This window comes from Triticum urartu, chromosome 3A (assembly GCF_056163025.1).
Source record: "Triticum urartu cultivar PI428250 chromosome 3A, HENAU_Tu73, whole genome shotgun sequence".
Classification (NCBI taxonomy): domain Eukaryota; kingdom Viridiplantae; phylum Streptophyta; class Magnoliopsida; order Poales; family Poaceae; genus Triticum; species Triticum urartu.
The window spans coordinates 353,816,143-353,828,962 of record NC_141875.1 but is presented as its reverse complement, the minus strand read 5'-3'; positions in this window follow the sequence as shown (position 1 = coordinate 353,828,962).

Here is a 12,820-nt window from a genome sequence, read left to right as displayed (position 1 = left end):
ATTATTGTCCCAAAATTCGAAAGAAGCAGCAAAATGTCCACTCCCACGTCGGCTGCCCGAAGCCAAGTATTTGGGAGATGGAAATTACTATCTACCCATTACACGGACAATCCATCAGCCCGATTTCCACTGCTCTAAATAGGGGTAGGTTAGTAACTTCAATTAGACGTGACACGACCGCCTCTGAGCCCATTCCGACACGGTGGGCGTCAAACATGGGCGGCAAAACTCATTTGATTCAAGCTCGTCCGAAAGACCTCTGTTTCTCCCTCCATTCCCCATTCATACACGGTGGGCGGCAAAACAAACTCGACTCGGCCGAATTCGGTGTAGGCAAATATTTTCAATAGGGGCAGGTTTGTAACTTCACTCATACGTGACACAACCGCCCTACCTGTCAGCCCCGTTCATACACCGTGGGCGCCAACCATGGGCGCCAACCACCCTCTCCTCGCCCGAAATTGCTCTGGGCAAATATTGGCGAGATGCGAGATTACCGTCTGATTCGCAACCGACGAGACGTCAAAATTTTAAACGGGGGCTAAGTTCGTAACTTTCCCATATTTCAGACAGGCCTGTCCCAAAAACATGGTTCCCCGTACCTCTCCCTCCATTTTCCCATTCATACGCCGTCCGCGCTAGAACACCCCATCCCCACACCAGCCTCCGTCGGCCACCCCATCCATCGCCGCCGTCCTCCACCACATCCATCGCCACCGTCCTCCACCATGCCGGAGCGCCTACCATGACCGCGTCGTCCACTGCTAGAGATGGACGTTTCTCATCCACGGCGACGGACCAATAGCCTTGCATCGCGTCCTCTCGCTTCATCGGCGCCGTCGTCCTCTTTGCCGGTGCCACTCACACGACCTCCTCTTCCACCGCAACGGGGCTTATCCCCCGATGCACCCGTCTACCATCGTATATCTGCTTCAACGCCACCGACAGCCATCGCACCCCCGATGCCTACACGGCACCGCAAGAGAGGTGGTACTTCAGATCTCAACTTTTTGATCTCAACCAGAAAATAGATCTTAACTTGGTTACTCTACTTTCTTTTCAGCTCTTAGAATTTAGTTCTTAGTTTGAAGCAAACAATGGATGCTAAATATCATTTCTCCGGTTTGCAGCTTCAAATCTGCCAAGGCACAGCCATAATACGGTTTAATTGATCATGCTTAGGGTTTAATTGATCATGTTGGTTCCGTGGTGGTTTCTTTAATAGAAATCAGAGGGGAAACCCTCTTTTGCTAAAAAATATGCTTAGAGTTTCCCCCTTTTATGATCACTATACGATCAGAATACGTGCTTCGTGTCATAATAACACTGCTCCACCCATCAAGCTAAACAGAGTTGTTTAATTGGTCAGCTAAACGTTCCTAAATTAGTTTCGAAAATACATGTTCGCCGCTCGGGTGTGTATCTCTACAGGGTGCCCACGGTGGGCCGGCCCACCCTGGGATTTTGGGTCGTCCCAGCCCCTGATTCCCCTCTGTTCTGCTGTGCGCTTCCGATCTCTACTCGCCCCCAGTCGCCTGCCTCGCCGGTGACTTGCCGTCCCCGGACGGCATGACTCTAGGAGGAGACGCTGGACTAACAGGAGGCCAGGAGCCGCTCGCCCAACAGCGTCACCGCTGCCCGGGCGCGCCACCGTGCCTACCTTCCCAGTCCGTTCAGGGCTCAGGCATGCAACACCCACCAAGCCAACCCAATTTATCCTGAGATACGTCCTCAACACTCAGCCGCCACTCCTCATCACCCATTTTCTAATTGATTCATTACTCATTAGGCAGGACTGTCATTAGGGTTTGTTGTGTGCTCAGTGCTACCTACACTTAATGGTTCAGATGTATTTCAGTAATCTTTAGTACCTCTAAAGTTCACAGGGTTTTCAAAATTCCCGCCCTTGGAACAGAAACTAGTCATTTTGGATTGTTGGTCATAGTGACATTGACCCAGATTACTACTACAAGCCAGGTTTGTTGACAATTTTACTTGTCTTTCTTACTCATTCAATATAATATCCAATTATTCACGTCGATTAGTTGCAAACAATAAGTGCTAGACAAACTTCTTCATTCAGATTTTGGACGGTCTCTTACTGCAATTACAATTCTGCATACTTGTCCTAGTAAGCTCACAAGTAAATGATTGATTCACTACATCTATGCTAGCCTTGTCATATTTGTTGTCAATATTCTTTTAGGGTGGACCACCCTGCTTCTAAATACTGGAATCGTAGACATGAGTGAATAGTATTTCTCTATGTGATCTCTTCCAACATGTGTGGGTAACGAACACTGCATTGTATAGAAAGAAAGTGTCATTTCCAGCTTTTACATAGGTTTCGATCTTTTACATGGAATACAATCTGCCTACTTGCTTTGTGTCGCACTACCAACACTCCACCCTTGAAGCTAAACATTACGTCACTCATAATTGCTTAGTTTATTTGTTCAAATACGAATTTCATATGATTCTAATGTTCCTACTTCAGTTTTGAAATGTGTGCCTGCCTGTTATAGAGACATAAGGGGTTTGTATTTCTGTGTGTGGTCTGGTCAGCACGGTTGGGGAGGTGAACTTTGCATATGCAGGGGTTTATAGGGAGACACTCTCCGAGTTGAATCCGCAATGCATTCCATAGATAATCTGACTACTTTTTATGTTTTCATGAATCTCAGATTCTGAACAGCATCATAATGATTATGAGCTTGCGCGCATGAAAAGAATAAAGCAAAACAATGCCATGGCTGTCAAACTTGGCATTAAGGGACTGAAATCAAGTCTGGATGCAATGCAATGCAAACGCTCTCCACCTATAGATTCATGCTCAGAATATGATCCTAACAGTGATTCTGAGCTAGAGGGAGACCTAAGTCAATGTAGCTCCCAATGGGAGGAGTCAGAGGAAGATGCCCTATCTTATTCACCCATCAAGGTACTTGCTCTAACTTTCCAAGGTTACATTGCTCGCAGATATCTTGCAACTGATGCTTTGCATTGCTTCTACTTTGTTGAACTGCCATTAGCTTAGTTTACACATCGTGTATGTGAATACGCCATGCCTATCCATTTTCAGTACATATTCCATCTGTCATCATACCATATTTATCCATTCAAATGTTGTTCTTTTGTATCAGACGTTCAAAAGTAAGAGGGCGATTGCTGATCATGGAGGAGCACAAGCAAAGTATTTGGCAAAGGTAGTGGCACCTGATAAATAAAATAGCCCATTAGGTGTAATTGCAATATCACCTGACCCACAAAATACCCCAACTCTAGCAGACTCTAGCCCTACTACACTGGTCATTTCTAATGCCCCAACTCAGCAGACCCCAACTGCAGCAAACAGTATGATTATGCCAGTTGACATAGTACCAGCTGTACGATGCAAAACCCCCATTCCAGCAAAGAGTACACCAAATCCAGTTGCCAAATCCCTTTTCGAACCAGAGAGATCCCCAATTGCAGCAAATAGGACCCCTGTTCCATTTCTTCCCAGTTTAGAAGACGAAGCTTATGTTGTTGTCAGGAACTTTGTGCGCATCTTTCCTTCATGGAAAGATTATACCGCAGACACAGAAAAATTTCTAGTCTTCCTCCGCAACTTACGCATAAGTAATGTACTAATGTTATTCATGGTCATTACTGCATATGTTTCTGCTGACAGAAGACACAAGATTTCATTCTTTTAAATAGGCGAGGAGCAAACTGGATTGTGATGACGAGCAAGGGTTGGTTGTGCTTTTCAAGCACTCGTTGATGAAGTATCGTTCCTACCTGAGGCAAGCGCACTTCGATGGCAAGCCTCTGAACAAAATTTCTGTAAAGTCCCGGTGCTACATTTATCCGACGGTGACTAGAATAATCTTGTTACACATTGGTCTCGGCTGCAGGGTAAGGTACTGTCTATGATATCACATCACAATTTGAACTACATTTCTACATTTGCCTTAATGTCTCACTTGTACGAAGACTGTTAGCAGAAGAACATTCGTTCTCAAGGGACCACAGAATCTTGCAACTATACTACACACTTCATTGCTCTTGTGAGTACCTCTTGCCCTGTATGACCATACTTACTTTCATAGTTGTTTGATTATGTAGCATCACTGCACATGTTAGCCTCGTAATCGTCCATTTGGTGGACATTATAAGATCCGTATGGACTCTTACATAAATTTAGAATCAACCCAATGCTTTTGAAGAGGTTTAGCTCTGCAGTCCTCTTGTAAGGACTGAACGTGGTCTATCATTGTACTTACATTAACAGCTACTTCCTCCGTCCCATAATATAAGAACGTTTTGTATAGTACACCAGTGTTCAAAACACTCTTGTATTATGGGAAGAGGGATTGGTTCATTTTGTAGCATTCTGCATCTTATCTCCCTCGCCCACCATTTACTAAAAAAGACCAGATCTATATTTAATCTTACCAACAAGTAGAATACACAGACAATGCCAGTGCAGAAGTGTAGCCCATTGCTCTTGTCAATACATTTTGTCCTGTAACGCTAGTACTTCCAGGGATTGGTAGTTGATTATGTAGCATCAATCTGCATCTTATCTTCATCATCCTCTATCCCTTCCAGTATTATCATATCTATAATTACTCTCTACAAAATGTAGATTACAGGCAATGCTTATGAAGAAGATTTTGTGCTGAAATTCTTGAGTTATCCTTCCCTTGACACGGAGAAGGGCATTATAAAGCTGGTGTTAACTGTTAATGCAAGTCAGTCCTTCTAAAGCCTTTATCCTCAATTGTTGTTTAATTTTCTCATACTCCCTATCGTTTACTGCTGTTTAGTTTGCTGTTTCTACCAAAATGCATGTTCGTAAGAACCGTAAGTTCTAAGTTTTACTTGTAAAACCAAATTCCTTATTCATACCATGCACATTACTTAATACTCCCTATATGTATGCTTGTTTTTGTGGATCTATAATCCAGTGTGTGGTGAAGCAGCCCACGTTTGCACCTTGTCATCTCCTGTTTTATCTTACTGATGTGGCTGATGATATGAACAACATGCCATGCACATTATCCAAAATAGATACAATGATTTTCTTTGCCCTTCATCTATGCTTGTTATGTTGACATGGTAATCCAGTAGTGTGGTGAAGCTCCCCGCATTATGAACAACGCCAAATTATGCTATTGATATTTTGAACTTACTCTTTATTTTCTAATTTGAAATTGGATAAAATTGACAGAACAATTATCATCTTTGTTTATACACATGCAAAACCTGTCATCTCTCTGCTTTGTTTCAGGGTGATATGCCTGATGGCATGCACAAGTCTGCTGAAGGTTGTGAGACAAACCCAACATATATTGCAGCAAAGAAGGCAAAACATCTTGAAGATAGCGAGACAACCCCAAAGTCTTGTCTTGATGCAGTGTTCATGTTACTTGAGACTAACAGTCAGACAAGCTCACAGAATTCGTTGTCTGAATCAGTTCGACTTCTTCAGTCCCAAGTTCTAGCAGAAAGGCATTCTGCAACTCAACTTCGACTTGAAGTCCTATCTCTAAGAAAGATTGCGGAGAACACCAATGAGAACCTCATCGCTAAACAACTACACCTGGAAGCTATGACCGACATGCTAGGCCGGTCTCACAGCCTTGCTTAGCAGCTTGCGCAGCAGTTCCCCCGCAAGGCTAACCTTTCTTCAACTGTCTTGGAAGTGCTCTTGGTTCAATATTATTTTTTACGCTGCAATGGTGCCTAGTTTTTGTAATCTGCTTCTTCGTTGCGCTTTATGATCACTGGTGGCGAACTTCGATGCCCAGTGGATGTAATATACCTTAAATCCTTTATTGTATAGTGTAGGTTTATTCTTAGTTACTATGCCGTAATTTCTTTATTGTATAGAGTAGGTTTGTTCTTGATTCCTACTAGTTACTGCCATCATTCGCTATCTGAAAAAAAATCAGATGTAGTCGACTGGACCGAAACATTCGACTCTAACAGGCTAGGTTTTTAGCGGGCCACAATTGGGCCGGCCTGCGTCTTTCTTGGGCCCGAATGATTGGGGCCTTCACACATTGCGCCAGGCCCAAACTTACATCAGCCTATATTTTAGTTGGGCCTTTTGTCGACCCAGCGCTTAGTTTGGCCCAGGTAGCGTTGGGCCATTAACAGGCTGAATATTGTACTGGCCTGTTACGGCCGAGATGAAACCACGGGCCTTTAGCAGGCCAAAATGCATGTTGGGCCTCAATTTTCACTAGTCGTCGATGGGCCTTCAGCAGGCCAAAATGTAGTCCGGGCCGTTTTGGGCCCAGTTAGCTCACGGGCCGTTACCAGGCCGAAACATATCTCGGGCCTTAGTTGGCCCACTGATATCATGGGCCTTTAAGAGGCCGAAAGCTTAGCACATGCATCAATGGGCCGAATTACGGGACAGGCCTTTAACAGGCCCAAAGTCACGTTGGGCTTAACTGTTGCCACCTTTAGCACGGGCCATTTGTGGGCCCGATGTCCGTCGGACCATATATGGCCCATGGGCAGCACGAGCCATTCCCAGGCAGAAAGTCACACCGGGATGAAATGGGCCCATGTCTACATCAGGCCTCTAACAGGCCGAAAGCCACTGGGCTGTGGTTGGGCCCAAATATTCGGCGAACAATTAACGGGCCAGATCTGGCTTCGGGCCGCAAATGGGCCCAAATATTGGGCGAATAAAATTAATGGGCCAGATCTGGCTTCGGGCCGCAAATGGGCCCAAATATTGGGCGAACAATTAACGGGCCAGATCTGGCTTCGGGCCGTAAATGGGCCCAAATATTGGGTGAACAATTAACAGGCCAGATCTGGCTTCGGGCCATAAATGGGCCTTTATTAAGAAGGCTGTTATTGGGCTGGCCCACTAGTACCTGATTAAGTTCTATGGCCTTTGAGTGGGCTGACCTTTTTAACCTATATGGGCCTCTGCTGGGCCCAGCCACGTGTCGACGTATCATAGGCATGTCTCCTCCAATGGACGGGCGACATCTGGCCCACTGACGAGCTGACAGGTGTTCCCTTCGGCCAATCAGAATTTTACATGTGGAAATTTCCCATTAGTTAGGGCTGTTAACGGGTTATCGGATCCAAAATCCGACCCGATAGCTTAACGGCGTTCTGTTACGGTGGATGCCACATGTCGGTCACCCTTGACGAAAGCACTTCTGTGACGCGCGATTTATTGTCATGGAAGTGGACACTTCCGTGTTGATAATTTTGGTAATGTCATGGAACACTTCTACGACAGCACATGTATGACTATCTTGATTCTGTCATAAAATCGTCATGGATGTACATGCATGACAAAAAACGCGACCTACTGTGACAAACACGTATCATCACGGAAGTGTATTTTTTGTAGTGGATGGAGTTTGCTGGCAAGCTATTCAGCTAATGCCGAGCCGGTCCTTTGAGTTTCAACGGGAGATACTTGATGGCGTGTAGATCATCCCCTCGGGCCATGTGAATGTGGAGGAAGAAATCCTCAATCCATACCGCGGGGTCAGTAGTACCATCGTATGATTCGATGTTCATGGGTTTAAACCCTTATGGGAATTCATGATCCATTACATCATCAGTGAAGCATAGGGGGTGTGCGGCGCCTCTATGCCGGGCTATGTCACGACGCAGTTCGTACGAGTCTTGTCTGATGTGTTCGGCCCGGCTGGATTTGTTTTTGGTATATCCGGCATGACGGTCATCGTCATGTGTTGGGGCGCGCCCTCGTGATCCGAAGATCGATCTTTTGTGTCCTGCTTTGTTTTCCAATACGTCTCGCAATTCCTGCGTGTTACCCCGGGCCTTGCTGTTTTTGTTTGACTAGCGATGGGGTGCAGGCTGGACTTCAGGCTTATATGCCACTTTGTCGCGGCCACGAGGTGGTCGATCTGCCGCATCATACGCTGGAAGCGCAGGCTTTAATGCTTCCTCTTCAAGTTGGGGTAGCAACCCGAGCTTGGGGAAACTTTTTATTGGGCGCTCGAGTTCGTGTTCCTCGGCTGCCAGGACCTCAATCCATCTATCTGCTAGCAGATCTTGCTCAGCTTGAAGCTATTGTTGTTTTTTCTTTAGGCTTTTTGCTGTGGCAATAAGCCGGCGCTTGAAGCGCTCCTGTTCGATGGGATCCTCAGGCATGATAAATTCTTCGTCGCCGAGGCTCACTGTCGGTGTCAAAACCGGCGGATCTCGGGTAGGGGGTCCCGAACTGTGCGTCTAAGGCAGATGGTAACAGGAGGCAGGGGACACAATGTTTTACCTAGGTTCGGGCTCTCTTGATGGAGGAAAAACCCTACGTCCTGCTTGATTAATATTGATGATATGGGTAGTACAAGAGTAGATCTACCACGAGATCAGAGAGGCTAAACCCTAGAAGCTAGCCTATGGTATGATTGTTGTTCGTCCTACGGACTAAAACCCTCCAGTTTATATAGACACCAGAGAGGTTAGGGTTACACAAGGTCGGTTACAAAGGAGGAGATATCCATATCCGTATTGCCTAGCTTGCCTTCCACGCCAAGTAGAGTCCCATCCGGACATGAGACGAAGTCTTCAATCTTGTATCTTCATAGTCTCACAGTCCGACCAAAGGATATAGTCCGGCTGTCCGGAGACCCCCTAATCTAGGACTCCCTCAGTACCCCCTGAACCAGGCTTCAATGACAATGAGTCCAGCATGCAGTGTTGTCTTCGGCATTGCAAGGCGGGTTCTTCCCCCGAATAGACCACAGAAGAATTTGAATACAAGGAGTATCCGACCCTGCAAAATAAGTTCCACATACCACCGTAGAGAGAATAATATTTTCGCAAATCTAATTTGCTGACTTGTTTTGGCAACACGACATTACGTCACGGCCCGGTGATTATTCGAACCGTTTCTTTTAATAGCCCCGCACATAACGCAAGGCAGCTTTTTGACAAGTCTCGTCAAAGCAAAGATCGTGCCCCCTTATCACGGGATTCTCATCAATACGGGCGTGGGTAACCCAACCGCGTCTAGGACTCCTAGATTATAGGCAAGCCCCAAACGGCCACGGAGAGGACGCTTGGTATTCACCCTCTTTATAAAGGGCCAAGGTTTTCACTTTTTCCCTCCCGTGCTCAATAGAATCCTTCCCCCGCCTCGAGTTCTAACACCCAAAGCCCAGGTCAGGTGCTCAGGATCTTCAATTATGTCTGGATCCAGCCTTCAAGGCCGATGGATGCCCTCCTCCGTTATGGAAGAGGATATCAAGAAGTTGAGGGAGGCCAGATACCTAACTGCCGAGGTTTTGCATCGGCTGCCTGCCCGAGGGCAGGTCGTCCCTACTCCTGAACCCAACGAGGACATCGTGTTGGGGCTTGATGTTTTACTACGGGCTAGATTTCCACGATCTAGCCCCTGACTCCTTTCTCCACATCTCGGCATTTATTGCCGTGTGTGAGGCTTTCCTCGGCATTACCCCTCACTTTGGTTTGTGGCTCAAGACCTTTGATGTGAAGACGAAGACAATCGAGGGATAGTACGCAGCGTGCAGAGGCGCTTTAATAAGCAAGATTGTGGGAGCTCTGTGGCCAAAGGGTTCCTTTCCAGAGGTGTCCGGATTATGGCAACGGGGGTGGTTTTACATCACAGCTCCCAGAAGTACCAAGTGGGTGGCTCCCCTCGCTTTCTGCTCGGGCCCCCCACCACAACTGATGTCATGGATTAGCAGAGGGCTGAGCTGGGGTCCGGCCAAGGACGTGCCTATACTGCAAAGCCGCATTCAAGATCTCTTCGTGGGAGATTTTAATTTGGTTATGGTAATGCAAGTCATGCTGGTTCGTCGAGTCCAGCCTTGCAAACGCCGGCCCCTCCACATGTGGGAGTTCAACCCAGAAGGGCCGTGTACTATTCAGAATTTCCTCGGCTTGACGCATGAGGAGATGTACAAATCATTCTTCGGACCCCAAATAGAGTGTCCGGATACTACCGAGGACATGGGCCTGAGCAGCAACCGTACCGCCTACCAAGTAAGTAATCCTTTAGCCGAACACACCATCTCTTATTTACCACGACATCATTCTGAGAAATCGCTCTTTGACCAGGACTGGATAACAAAGGCGAAGATGATTCGGTGTTCGGCCCCCCTTCTTGAGGGTTTGGAAAATCTGGTACTGGAAAAGATGCTCGAGCTAGCACCTTGCCCGGAGCCCTCAAAGGAAGACAAGGGGGGAAATAATGAGGGCGAAAGCGGTCCTCCATCGCTACCTATTTTGGCCGAGGGAACGAGCGCCTCCGTGAGGGAGGATAACCGAGGGGGGAATCGGACATTCTCTCACCCCGGGGAAGGAAGAGGACTACCTCTGAAGATCCGCAAACCAAGGTTTCCAAGCGGGAGAAGAAATCTCCACCAGAGGGTCCTGCCTTGGAGGGTGCTCTTGCCGCACAAAGTCCGTGCGGGGATCAGCCCTCCAACGAGCTGTAAGTAATCAAAAAGTACTTTAATAGTGGAGATATACTACCTTACCTCTGAGGAGAATAACCGAAGTATTTATTGCAGTTCGGATCTTAGCCCTTCTCAGCAGAGCTCGTCTTCGGGGATCTTCTTCCGGAGATGATGGAGAGCGAAACGCCTCCCCCGGACTCCTCCACTCAAGAAGCGGGCGACCTTGAAGTGTCGTCACGGAGGGCCTCTCCGGATCTGGCGAGACCAGAAGGTAATCCTATAGTCACCCGAAGTTCCCAGCGTCCGGCTCTCGAAGAGAGCAAACAGAAGAGTCCGGCACCGTCTGGTATGCGGTCCGACGTACTGAGAGAGCTGTTGGAGCGAGCGGCCATCTCAGAAGAACACCGTACATTGATGGGTACGGTGATGGAAAGGATCTCATCTGCCGAAAGCGGGTTGCATGATGCCTTTATGAGTCTACTAACGGGCTTTGAGGTACGTAAAATGATATACATTTGTGATGGTACCACACATTTTTAGGTGTGCCATGTGTAGATAGTAGCCCCTGAGACTATGGTTGTCTTCGAAAACGACGACAAACAGAGGATCGTAGTCCCAGGTAATAACCATACCGCTTTGATGTGCAGGTAGCGGGAGCTCTGGTGGCTAGCCGGACTCATGAATTTGCCGGACTGAAGCGGCAACTAGATGTGGCGGATGCTGACATTGAGCTTGTCAACAAGAGGCTTGATGAGGCACATGGTAAATGTTATTTTCTGGTGAATGCCACATAGTAAGAGCAGCATGATGCCAGTATCTTTAATATGTTGTGACTGCAGATGGAGCTGCCACCGTGGAAACCTTGCGGGCGGAACTTGCCCGAGCCAAGGAACAAGCAAGGATTAGTAATGCGTCTGCTTTGAAGGCGGCCTAAGAGTTGAAAGCCAAGAAGGCCGCACATTGCAAGAGCAAAGAGAAGATGGCCAAGATGGCCATAGAATTAAAATACACTGCCGGCCGTTGCCGGTTCCTTGAAAAAGAAAACCGATCGAAGGCAACGGACCTTGAAAAGGCCACGATGGTGGACAAAGACACCCGCTCTGCTATGAGAGCGAAGAAGGAGGAGCTGCGGGAAGCTGGGGATATTGCGGCTGGGAAGCCCTTCATGCTACGGAGGAAGTTCGGAGATCCACGGTATGCCCCTCTGGATCGGCTGTGGAGTTCGGAAGATGCATATATGGACTTGGCGGCGAGCACTGCCGATGCGGCCAAATACTTCCAAGGTCAAATAGATCATGAAGTGGACAAGCTGTTCTGGTCGCAATTCAACGTTCCAGATCGTCCGCTTCCATTGACTGATCAGCTAGCCGAATGGGCCGAACTAAATAGGTTGTCCGGACTCACCATGAGGTCTGTCATGGATCAGCTATGGCCGGAAAAGCCAAAGCCTAACAGCTATTTCAGCTTAGTGCAGCAGTTCCTTGGTGCGGTGCCGCGCATTAATGCAATGAAGAGGTCGGTGTGCATAGAAGGCTCGCGGATGGCCCTTGCCCGTGTTAAAGCATACTGGGCGGAGATGGACGCTACACTATTGCGGCGCAGGGTTCGGCCATAGGCCGAGTGGCTGCCAAGCACTATTTCGAAGAGGTTCTCGAGGGTGCTCGTTTAATAGAGGCCCAGTGCTCGAAGAATATTATGTTTGAGTGACATGTATTCCCATTGTAAAAACAATGTTTATGAAGTTTATTTAAGGTTGTATTTATACTTTTGCCTGAAAGTAATATGATGCCTCCTGTGCGGCCGTTTATGTATATATGTATATAACCTGAAAGATGGCAGTCGTCGGCTTCGACCCCCACGCATATAACGCGGAGGAGCTCGCAGAAGACGCGTGTTCACACTTAACCCAACGTCTTGGTCCTATTAAGGAGGTGATAGCACAGCGAACGAGGCAACCAGACTATAATGCTCTAACACTTTCACTTAGCCATAGGAGTTTGACGGTGGGGCTACTATATAGCCCCTGGTGGCTCCGCACTCTCCTGAATTCGGGGTGCGTACATGCCTGACCGGGAAACGGCCCTTCGTTAAGGCGGAGGAATTCTAGCATTCCGATAGGTCATCGAGTGGTTGACCAGTCTCGCGCTATATCATGACAGTCAGTTTTCGGCTTTCTCTACTGAGGTGCTCGTCCGGATGACCCGCGGCACAATCACAGTAGTTCTCCTGGTGCCGCCTTAGCCGATAGAGAGGAACGTAAGGCAGCAAAACACAGGAGCCGGGAAAACCCAACATTTGACCAAAGACATGATTCGGAGTTGATGCATATAAGGCCAAACTCGCGACGCCGAACACTCCCTAAGGTATTCGGTCTTTATGGTATAAACCGGGCCTGAACAGTG